Source organism: Suricata suricatta, chromosome 4, assembly GCF_006229205.1.
Source record: "Suricata suricatta isolate VVHF042 chromosome 4, meerkat_22Aug2017_6uvM2_HiC, whole genome shotgun sequence".
In the NCBI taxonomy this organism is placed as follows: Eukaryota; Metazoa; Chordata; class Mammalia; order Carnivora; family Herpestidae; genus Suricata; species Suricata suricatta.
Genome location: NC_043703.1, coordinates 35,843,622 through 35,856,277, shown reverse-complemented (window position 1 = coordinate 35,856,277; position 12,656 = coordinate 35,843,622).

Below are 12,656 nucleotides of genomic sequence, written 5' to 3'. Positions count from 1 at the left end.
TCACAATTATTGTTAATTGATTAGTATAATTCAATCAGGCAATGTTGAATGTTGCTTCAAGCTCAGCAAGATGTTTTCCAACAATAAAGATTCGTGTTTATACAGGAGGTAGCATTTAAATATTACTGGCCTCTCTGGACCTTATAACTAATATTTATAAATCTGTGGCCTTCTAAAGAAATGCCAGTATACCAGAAATAATATTTTGTGGTGTTATTGCTTTACCTCAAACTCACAGCTTTTACAGGGACACTAAGGTGGAAAGAGATCACTGAAACTCAATTTTCCTGTCTTCGTAACAATATTTCTAACCTTTGTTATAGAAATAGTTTGATTTTTTAACGCTCATGTCCACAATGTTAAAACAGTTGAAAGTTTCCAGAACCACAAGTCTACCAACCCTTCTTCATATCCTCCATAGCAAATCATATAACTTTAGCGTATCAAGAGACCACAATGGTGAAAAAAGAACAAAGATTGTTTTTGCTTTTATAGTCTTTGCTTTCACAATTACAGTAAATCAACAGTGAACATTTGGTTTGCCTGAGGCAAACATGAAATCAGCTTGACTGTTTGGAGCTTATATTGTCTTTTGTTCTTATCTGATAACTCTTCAGAATAAGCACAAACTCTCTCAGTCTTGAAGACCCTCAGCACCAGTGGTAGTCCCCACTGAATTTATTCATTTTATCAAAATGATATGAAATTCGGCTGTCCAATTTTGTATTTGTGAGGAATATTGGTAATATAGTTCAAAATAAAGCCACAGAGAAGGATTCATTTCAGCACAGAAATAATTTCCCCTACAGTTAATCCTGTTCTTATTCAGACAAAGAGACTTGTCTCCGCAAGGCCATTTCTCTCCCTAGGAAGAAGAAAATTTTGTGGAGGAGAAAAAAATAAAACCATCTGACTCAACAGATATTTAAGCACACAAGGAAGAAAACTCTTTTTCAGGGTGATTTCCTTGCCAACAAACTCTGAGTGTCCTCCTGGCCATATCCATGTTCAATGCCAGATTCAAGCTTTCCTAGTGTCAAAGGAAACTGTCAGGAAAGTGGAAGACATCAGTAGTGATTTAAAAACACAACAAGACAGGGGAAACAAGGGAAAGAGAACAAGGCATGGAGAAATTCAAACTGGTAGGACTGATGTAGCTGATTGCTGCATCATGAAGCAGTACTTGGATTTGTTAAAGAGATGTGTAAGGCTTAGCTTGAAGTTATTTCCTTTTCTAAGTTTTTATTTTTCCTATGCATAAGAGGTTTCTGAAGATTATTCATTTCTTAAAAGAATGAATCTCATGTGGGCAAAAAGGATTTGTAAGGGATAAAAACATACACAGGAAATTCAAAGTATTCTCAAAGCAGCTGATGAACTGGTTCTGTTACCTTTCACTTAGGGACAATAAATTTAAATGGTTGAAAAACAAAATATTGGTTAAGATTCTGATATGTCACACTACTGAGGACTAATGGGAATTTGGGTCCCACCCTCCATTTTCAAGAGAGCACACATAACTGGACATTTACCTCAGGCTTGTGACTTGTGGCTGTACCACAATCTCTCTCACTCCTTCCATAAAAAGGTGATTCTGTGCTCCTCCTTCCTGAATATCCCAGAGCTGTGTATTTGACCACTAGAAGTTGAGTCATGTTGTGAGGAACCCAAATATGTGCCACAAAACTGTTGCCAGTGCTCTAGCTGAGTGTCCAGTTCATAACCAGCACCACCAACCTGTTAGCCATGCTTATTGAGCCAACTTTGAAGTGGATTTTCCAGCCCCAGTTCAGACTCTCTAGCAATGCCATACAGATCAGAGACAAAATTCCCCATAAACCTCTGATCAAATTGCATACGTGTGATCAAAAGGAATGATTCTTCTTGTGACAAGCCAATAATTTGGGGGGAGGGCTGTTACACAACATTAAAAAGCCAGATGCCATTTTGGAAGATAGCCTAACTAGGTCCACTACTCCTATAATAACTCCAGCACCTCTCTTCCCTGTATTTGAAAGAAAAATACTAGGAATAACATAGAATACAGAGAGCTCTGTTGTACATAACTACCCGAATTCTTTGGGAACTTACCCCAAGTAGAGGTGGGGTAAAAGGTAGGAATGAATAGGCTTTCTTCTCTTTTTTGTTTTACTTCTCAACTCCTCTACAGATATTTACTGAGATTATACCTTAAATAAATTACTTGCTTGTAAATTATTGTCTTGAGAGAACCCTAACAGAGACAACCTTTGCTACTGATGCAGGGCACACTAGTTGCATATATATGTCTGATCGGTACTTTTGCTTGTAAAATTATGGATGTAGTGTCTTCTGTGATCTGGTGTCCCACCTTTGGTTTTCTCATATATATCTAGTTTATTAATACAAATTCAATACATATAAATATGAGTAAGGCTGGACTTGTTTCACTTTTATTTTTTATTTATTTTTTAAACATACCCCCAACTGAAAAACACAGAATCTCTCTTCTCTAATGATTAGTAAATTCCTTAGTGATAAGATTATATGACACCTTCTATACTTTCTGTCACTGAATTCCTTATAGCCTTGTGTTTAAACTTCCAATTAAAATCCAATTCAAGTCATATCTTATCTAAATGGTTGTTTCAGTCTCAGGAATTTGAAGTGAGGAGGAGGCAGGACTTCTTTCATTCTGTCATTTCTCTACAATGGAGATGAGTGAATTGGAGTGAATTGGAGCTATATCTTTTCTCTCTCCCTCTTCTGAGTCTGCATCCTCTGATGTTGTGGGCTGAGAAGGAAAAAAAGGCCATGGCAGAATCTTCTTAAAAACTAAGCAAATCTCAGTGGTGAAACAGCCATAGGTCTTATTTGGTCTGGCCCTCTTAGTTGACCATGATTACTGCTGAAATGATATTCTGAAGAGATGAGGATTAGTGTTTACTTTCCTTTTCTACTTAGAGTCTTAGGAAACTTCAGTTTTTGTTTTTGTTTTTGTTTTTGTTTTTTGAAGACTCTGAATTTGGGAGACCATTTTTCCCCTTCTTTTCCTGGAAACACCATTCTGCAAGTCCCTATTCATTGCATGTTTGCAAACTTCTCTAGTAAACCTTTGGCTTTCAGAAATATTTAAATATGTGGGCACAAATTCCTATGTCTACATATGCTGCCAAACTCTAGTAAATAATGACAAAATTATGAGTTTTTTTTCTCTTTACATCCTAATTACAATATTATAAGATCACAATTTCATATCTTAGAAAATGCACAAATAAAAATGAGAAAATTAGGGTGCCTGGGTGGCTCAGTTAGTTAAGCATTGGCTCTTGATTTTGGGACTCATGATTTGGGGGATTGAGCCCTGTGTCAGGTTCTGTGCTGACAGCACTGAGCCTGCTTGGGATTTTCTTTCTCTCTCCCCCTCCCTCTGCCCCTCCCCTGCGCTCTCACTCTCTCTCTCTCTCTCTCTCTCTCTCTCTCTCTCTCTCTCTCTCTCGGACTCTCTCTTTCAAAAGAAATAAACATCTTTAAAAATGAGAAATGTACTACTTGTAGAACAAGTTAATTTTACTCAGTCTTCTCAGAATTCTTCAAAATGTTGGCAGGTCAACTTTCTTGAAACAAAACAAAACAACAAATAGTGAGAGAGAATTACTGAGATGTCTCCAATACCTACTGCTTCGGTTGACCCATGGCAGTAGCATCTGTCATGCCATCCCTAGATTTCCCCTCATCTACATCCACAGCCAGAAGTTTGTTCTTCTCAGTTACTTTCATGATGGGATTTGAGCCCGCAGATGACCGTTTCCATGTCAGGCGACAGCTGGTATAAATACTTATTTACCATGGTCAGTAGACATGGAAACACCAATCCCATGAGTTTCAGACATTGCTTTCTCTATGCTTTCTATAGTAGAATCATCGATTCCTCCTGCTGCTGTAGTAACTTTTGCCATTTGGTCTTCTATAATAAGGATCTCAAAATGACTAGGCAGTAGCTGCAGTTTTGGCTTACTGTGATCACTGGGAGAAAAGTGCCTTTAGAGACCAGGCCCTTTAGTAGAGCAAAATCTGTTTACAGGGAGAAGGAAGCAGAAATTCCACATGCAACTCACTGATAATGATGGTAAAAGGTTTCTCCTACTTCCAAACTTTGGATCTTAAAGTACATAATGGCATAAATCAGCATGTACTGTTTTTGTACCCTTGTGCATTTTTTATCTCAAAGAAAACTACTCTGATGAGAAGGATACCAAAATCAGGATATTAGCTATATCTTCGAGAGTACATTCCAATGTTCTATCAGGTTAGCTGTTTTCCTGATGATGTAGAATGTGATACGAAGACCCACTTTATACACTGTGAGATGGATTTGGAGGATTACCTCACTTAGCATCTGGAATTTGAAATCCCCACTCCAAGTAGGAATCCCTAGTATCAATGACAGCTCAAAGTATACTCAACAATCCTTGAAATATTTGAGTATTCCTCTCTTCACTATATAGTTACTCTGGTGAATGACCACAGATCTCTATGTATACTTGTTGTAACATTAAATACTTACTTTTCAAAGAGTTCTGGCCTCCCCTCAGTCAAAGGGGCTTGTGTTTGAGGAATGTTGTAGGTCTGGAAATTGGGCTCACTGTTACAATTTACATTATAACAATTGCCATCAGTATTCTGGTCCCCACTCTTTAAAATTCTTCATTATAAAAGTTAAGAAATCACTGGTTGCTCATTGACCATTTCTTGAAGAATACCATAGTCTGTTAATCATCCACAGAGTCCTAGGAGTCAGAAGTGTCATTTCATCCTTTCTACCACTACCACATTATGCTTACCTTGTCTCTGATGGCTAAGTGCTGAAACTTGATCTTTGATTTCTTGGGAATTCTGTCCTTCTCACTGACATTGTATTATCCAATTGAACAACAGACTTTCTGCCATCAATCCTGGTCTGCTGAGAATAGCCATCACTGGCTTCTTAACAATACTAATGCCTCCTCATTGCTTTAGAGACATGATTATCCTTAAAGATAATCCTTGAAAATCAGAGGCAACTCCTGGATTCTCTAATTTTACATAATAAATTTACTCTAGCTTGCTGTGTTTCCAGCCTTTTGACCACAGGCAGTTCTGGCATTTCTACCTCATTTCTGCTAATCACCAAGATTTTTTTTCATTCTTGAAAAATTCATTCTATCAGTATAATATTAGGGACACCTCCAGGTGTCCTTGACAGGTATAATTTATGAAATCATAGGAACCCAATTATTAATAAACTCTATTCAGTTTCATGTTCAGCCCCCATTGACCTAGCATCATCACAATCCAGTCCCAATCATGATCTCTGTGTTCTGGTTGGTTTCTCATAACTAGGTTCTCAAACTCTTTCAATGAATGACCTCCTACAGCAGAGACAGTACTTCCTTCATTAATCAATAGTGAGACTTGGTCATATGTATTACTCCAGAAGCAATGAGGGGAAGTGGAGGAAGGTATCATCTTGAAGGAGGAAAAAACATCTACTTTCTGTGAGACCTTTGCAAGGTTGTTAGGCAAGGAACGGAGAATTCTCTCAAAAGTTATCCTTGAAACAAGGATTTAAGTGCAAGTGGTTTTTTTGAAAGGTGATATTAAAAAACACTATATGTGGTAAAAACAAATGAGGAAGTATACCGAGTTCACCAGTGTTCCCCCAAAATTCATGTCCATCTGGAACATGACCTCTGGAAATGAGGCCTTGCATATGTAATTAGATGAAGTCATACTGGGTTAGGGTAGGCTCTGAATACAATAACTGATGTCTTTATAAAAGAAAGAGAGATCTGAAAACAGAGACACAGGACAGAGAAGAAGGTCATGTGATGATGGAAGCAAAGGTTCAAGCAATACAGATGTAAGACAAGGAACACCAAGAGATTTTTGGCAACCATCAAAAATAAAGAAGCAACAAAGAGGGGTGGCTAGGTGGCTCAGTCAGTTAAACATCTGACTTCAGCTCAGGTCATGATCCCTGCACATTGGGCTCTGTGCTGACAACTCAGAGTCTGGAGCCTGCTTCGAATTCTGTGTCTGCCTCTCTCTCTGCCCCTCCCCGCTCATGCTCTGTCTCTTACAGTCTCTCAAAACTAAGTACATGTTAAAAAAAATTAAAATTAAAATAAAGCAACAAAGAAAAATTCTTCCATAGAACCTTCAGAGAAAGCATGATCTTGCCCACATCTTTATTTTGGATTTCTACCCTCCAAAACTGTGAGAGAATAAATTGTTTTAAGTCACTTAGTTTATTTGTTTTTTATAGCAGCCCATGTTGTTTATTCACATTCAAATTATATGGACCATCCACCTGGAGATCTTTCTTCAAATTTGCTAGAACTCTGGGCTTAGTTGGTCTGCACTGAGTAATCTTCTAGTAGTCCAGACTTTTGGCCACAGTTGTTTTTGTTATGATTCCTGTAGAAAACTAGTCCTCAGTAATCAGGAGAACCTTGCTCTCTTCTGTGCTGTTTTTCTTACGGCCTCAGTGGTCTTTCAGTAAAACACAATACTACACCTCTTGGATTACTTCCAGATAGTCTCCAAAGAGATGGTGGCTGTTTAGTTTACAGTTCCAAGAATGACCATATTTCCAAAGTGTTTCCTCCATCCAGGGTGATTGTGTCAGCAGAGTGTTCCAGGACAGCCACAGGTCATACCACCTAATTTGCCATGGGACCCGGTACTAAACCTGTATTACCTGCCCAGACTTCCTGTTTCTTCATGGTCATTTCTATTATGTGGTCCCAGTGTCTCTCAGTTTGGATAAACTGTTTTCATCATGCCTTAATAACATAAAAAGAGACCTATTCCTTTAAAGGAATACTCTTAAGAGATCCCTTGACTTTGCACAAATTTGTCTATCCCCCCATGGTGACCTTCTTGAGTTTCTTACCAAGGGGCTATTGGGAGGAATTATATTAATGACATAAATCTGGTTCTTATGTAAACTCAAAATGTACTCATGATTGTTAAATGCCAACTTGCTAATGAATGCTATTAGTCACAAGAGGAATAAAGCATGAAGATATAAGTAAATTGCATTCATATTCACCAAAGCTATTAGAAAAACAGTGACATTTTTCTATCAGTAAAATATCAATTTTACGCTAAGTAGGATATTTTAAAAATACTTGTCCCTATGTTTGATATAAAGTATTTATTTGATAAAATATTTAATGTTTGCCTACTTTGTGCCAACATTGTGCTGAGTGCTGAGTGGATAAAGAAAAACAAATATAGTTCCTCTCCTTATAAAGCTTATAATAGGGGAAAGAAGAGAGAAATACAATTAATCAGCCAAATAATAAAATAATAAAAAGTGTAGCAAGTGCTATTAAGATAAGAAAAAATTGCAATGATGAAAACTAGAGAGTTACAGAAGCCAAACAATTCTGGAGAAGGAGTTCAGGGAAGAAGTTTCAGAAGTTACATTTATTAACAATACTAATGGAATCAATGGAATCACTCTCATTTTGCATGGAGGTTGGAATAATACTAAATCTGAAAACAGCCGATGTGTGTGAAGCAATGTGCTAGACATCAGGGTAGAGTGCTGTGCAGGACCCAGAAGATACAGGGCCTCACAGGTAACAATAAGAAATGTCAGGGGTTTTTTTTCCCCGCCAAGGATATTAAGTTTTAAGCAAGTGGATAACACAATTTATGGAGGATTTGGGATTTATTTAGGAAAAACTCACTGCCTTGTGCACAGTCCACTGAGGGCAGAGAGCAGAATTTGGAGCCTATGGCAGTTGTCCAAGTGAGAGGCCAAACTTTTAAAATTATGAATATTATTGTTTGTGATTATTTGTTTTATGAATTCAACTTAATTTTTGACTCAGTACACAGCTTGATGCATTATGACCATGCAAGTCTAATACAGTGATAAGAGACCACATGTTTCACACTGATTAAGAAAGATTAATAAGTTTCTTCACTTCTGAACTCCATTACTGGGAATTTACTATAACATTGTGGAAAATGTGATTCAATGATTACTAGAACTGCAATTAGAACCATTGGATTAATGTTAAATGAATATATATTTCAATTCTTATCTAAAAATTTGGCCTAAATACATTTATAAGATACAGGTGATGTAAGCAGTACATGAAAATTCTTGGGGCGCCTGGGTGGCTCAGTCAGTTTAGCTTCCGACTTCAGCTCAGGTCAGATCTCACGTCTGTGGGTTCGAGCCCCGCGTCGGGCTCTGTGCTGACAGCTAGCTCAGAGCCTGGAGCCTGTCTTCCAGTTCTGTGTCTCCTCTCTCTGCCCCTCCCCCTCTCATGCTCTGTCTCTCTCTGTATCAAAAATAAATAAAACATTAAAAAAAAAGACTCAATTATAAATTAAAAAGAAAATTTCTTTGTACCTATGGCCCAGATTGATGTGAATAAATATAAATTAGATGTTAAAAGCTGTCATCAGAAGGGAATATTTCCATTAGAACAGATACATCAAAGATCAGGAAGGTACTTAATTTCTTGGGTTATATTTTTTATTTAGCCATGACTGACAGTAGTTTTATTGTTTTCAATAATAACTACAAAAATTTTATTTTCAAAGTTATAAATTCATTTGATGAATAACTCTGTGAAGATTTCAGTTTGATTTCATAGTAAACAGTTCAATAGACAATGAGTTTCTTAGCTATTGATGTGTAAGTTTTGCCACTGGAAATATTCATTCAAAGAGAAATTAGCATAAGGGTTTGGAATTTTCACTTAAGGAATCACATATTGTTTTAACAAAGCTCTCTAGCAACAACTGCCTTTCCTTTTTCAGAACTGCACAACACAATGGTTATAATAACTTCAATACCACATCATCTTGATCATTTTTGTGGTAATGTAATAAAGCTACACTTATTTTCAAGATTGGTTTTATTGGTAGTTTAATTAGCTATACATAGATCTAATTTAAGCTGTATATCAATGTGCATGATAGATAAAATTGAATATATGATAGATATAATTTGAAAGCTTATTTGCTAAAAATACACCTGACATTATACTTTCCTGGAATTCTCATTTTATGGTTTCTCTCCTTCTTGATGAAGATACCTAAGAATTTACTGTTTTATAAAGGATACCCAATAAGGCTTTATTCCCAGGGAAGAGAACTCAAATATTTAAAAATATTTTTAAAAATGCATGCAAGGTAATTGCATATGTCAGGTGATAAAAAGTTGTGGGAGACATATATGTTCTTAGATAATATACATAAAGCTATTTGTCAAACTGAAGGATTAGAAGGAAAAGGACTGAATTACTGGGGAATGTTGGATCCAGTAACAGAATAACAAAATGATTTAATAAGGTACATATTAAAACTCTTTTAGGAATCATTAAAGTCTCCATGAGTCTTACTTTTCTGGACAGGCTGATGCACAATGTAGACCCTTAAACTCACTCCAATAACCCTGACCTAAAAGAGGAAGCACGTTCTTAGGCTTCCTATGTGTAATGTGTCTTTTCTCTTATGAAAACAACCACTGAAGCATCTAAGGTGATCTATAGCAAATGTTTGAGACCTCTCTCCTGTTTATTGGGGTAGATTATTGGAAAGCATGATCTAAAATTACTTTTATTTTCTAAAAATAATCTAGATAATGTTAAAATCATTATGTTCCATGTTGAGAGAAAGAGTGTCATCCATTCGAGATGACACCTAACACCTGGTCTTGAACCTGTTACTGCATGGGAGCCTGTATGAGGAAAGGGTAATATTATACCTTGGTGAACCTGAAAGATAGACCTTGGCTTTAGATGTTTGCACCATTTTGGTGTCAGTTCATCTGCAGTCTTTCATTATAGAATTTGAGTTAACCAATATATAACTCATTAGGGTAAATAGGAATGAAGAAGTTGTACCTAAAAGATTCTCCTTATGGTGGGCTGAAAAGCAGCCTCATATCAAAGAAAAGTTTCTTTAATAGGACAACAAAGTCTTTTGAAAGTTTTATAGTAAGCTATAAATTCTGCCTCGATGGGGCCAATGAAGAACCTATTCTCCAATATAATAAATGAGAAAGGGGACATCTCTGAAAATCCTGTGGACAGTAAAAGACTAATAAGGGAATTTTTTAACAACTTACTGTAAATACATTAGGCAACAGACAGAAACTACCAAAGCTCATTCCAAAAAAGGTTAGTTCTGTGGTTATTAAATGAATTGAATTTGCAACTAAATATATTCTAACAAAAATATTTTAGACCTTGATGGCTTTACTTGCAGGTTCTGCCAAACATTTGAGGAAGAAATAATGTGAATTTTACATACATTCATCCAGATAATTGATGATAAAGGCATATTTCTGAACACATTCTGTGAGACTAGCAATGTCCTGGTAGAAAACCAGAAAAGGCACGACAGGAAAATAACTTATGAGCATTGATGCAAATATACTCAACACAATTTTAGTAAAACAAATACAAAAATTTATCGTGGCTAAATGGGGTTTATCTTAGAAATGCAATGTGGTTTGAAGTTTTTAAATTAAGCAAAGTAATTCACCATGCTAATGAGACTAAGAAAGAAAAATGGGGGGTGCTTGGGTGGCTCAGTTGGCTAAGCATCCAACTTTGCCTCAGATCATGATCTCAGGGTTAGTGGGTCAAGCCTTGCTTGACAGCTCAGAGCCTGGAGCCTGCTTCAGATTCTGTATCTTCCTCTCTCTCTGCCCTTCCCCTGCTTGTGCTCTGTCTCCCTTTGTCTCTCAAAAACAAACATTAAAAAGAGAAAAAGAAAGAAAAGAAAAATGGTAAAATTATCTCAATAGATGCAAAAAAAAGAGAATTTAAAAAATCCAACCTTCATTTATTACAAAGCTCTCAGGAAACTAGGAACAGAAGGGAATATAAACTGATAAAGGGCATGTAGGACAAACCCACAGTTACCATCATACTTGATGATAAAAAATTAAATAACTTTCCCCTAAGATTTTAAAAGAGGTGAGAATATCACCTTTCACTTTTTATTTTCTGAATTTTATTACAGGGCACATATCATTTTACAGTTTTTTAAAGTGAAGGCACAATTACACATATTTAAATTGAATAATTTCATAATCTTTCATATAACCAGCTTGGAATAATTACCTTAATCAAGAATATAAGTAGATCTGCCACTGACAGAAGACTTTTTGTGCCCCTTTCTTATCTAATCCTACCTCTTCAACCCATGTGCATGCAAACATGACAGTAATTTGTGTCATCACAGATTAACTATGTCCTCTTGAATTAAACCCCTTTATCATTGTGAAATTATTCTTTCATTCTGATAATATTCTTTTCTCTGGAATATACTTTGCCTGATATTAAAATGTCCACTCCAGAAGTCATCTCTTAACTAGTCTTAGCATGATAGTATATGTGATCCATTCTTTTAGTTTTAACTCATTTGTGGTTTTATATTTGAAGTTGGTTTCTTGTTAGTAGCATTTATTTGAGTTTTACTTAAAGAAAACATTCTTAATTTAATTTTTTTACTTTTAATTGGGATATTTAGACCCCAATTTCACTTGGTTATTGATTGGTATTATTTAAATATACCATTTTGCTGTTAGTTTTGACATGTTTTATGTGTTCTTTGTACTCCTTTTCCTTCTTTTCACTCTTGTTTTAGATAAATAAGAATAATTATTTTTGCTTATATATTTACCATTTTAAATCTCTCTTTCTATTGTGTGGATACAGATTTCCATTTGACATTATTCCACTTGTCATCCTTCTGCTTAAAAGACTCATTTTACTTTTCTAATACTACAGATATATTGGTGATGAATATTTTAACTTTTATATACATAAAGTAGACTTTATTTCATTTTTGTTCTTGAAAGATATTGTTACGATATATAGATTTTTAGGTTGACAATATTTTTCTTGTGATACTTTAATATTGGATGTCTGGCTTGCATTGTATGGTTTATGATGAGAAATAGTCATTCTTACTTTTGTTACTCTGTTTATAAAATCTCTTTTGTGCTCCCTGTGGCTTTGTTAAAAATATGTATTTTACACTGGTTATAAGAAATTGGATTACAGTTTGGTACAATTTCCTTCATGTTTCTTGTGCTTTGGGTTCATTGAGTTCCCTGGTCTTAGAGGTTTAAATTTTTTATCATATTTAGAGAATGTTTAGCCATTATTTCTTCAAATATTCTATTTTGCTTTCTCCTCTGATTCAGGGATTAAATTATAAGCCATGTGCTTGGCTAAAATTATCCCAGACTGGAACCTCTCCCACTTCAGGAATTATTGTCCACTTCTGCCTTTTGTCTAATGTCTGAAAAGCATGATTTCATATATTTTCTAGTTCTTTATTTGCTTAAGTCAAGAGAGTAAACCTCTGTTACCTCTTCATGGCTGAAGGCAGAAGTTAGTACACATTATTTTTATATTTAGTGAAAATGTAAACTCATTACCTTCTTATATGATTAAAAATCCTTAGTTTAGTATTTTCTTTCTGAAATATATGCCTCAGAGATAACAGGTAGTCTTCCCAGAATTGCAGTTCAGTAATTACTATCCATTTCTTTTGATTTAGAGGGGATGATAAACGTCAACACAAGGATTCAAAATGTATATCCAGAAAAAGTATAGTTCAGACCATCATTAAGAATACTCTAATTT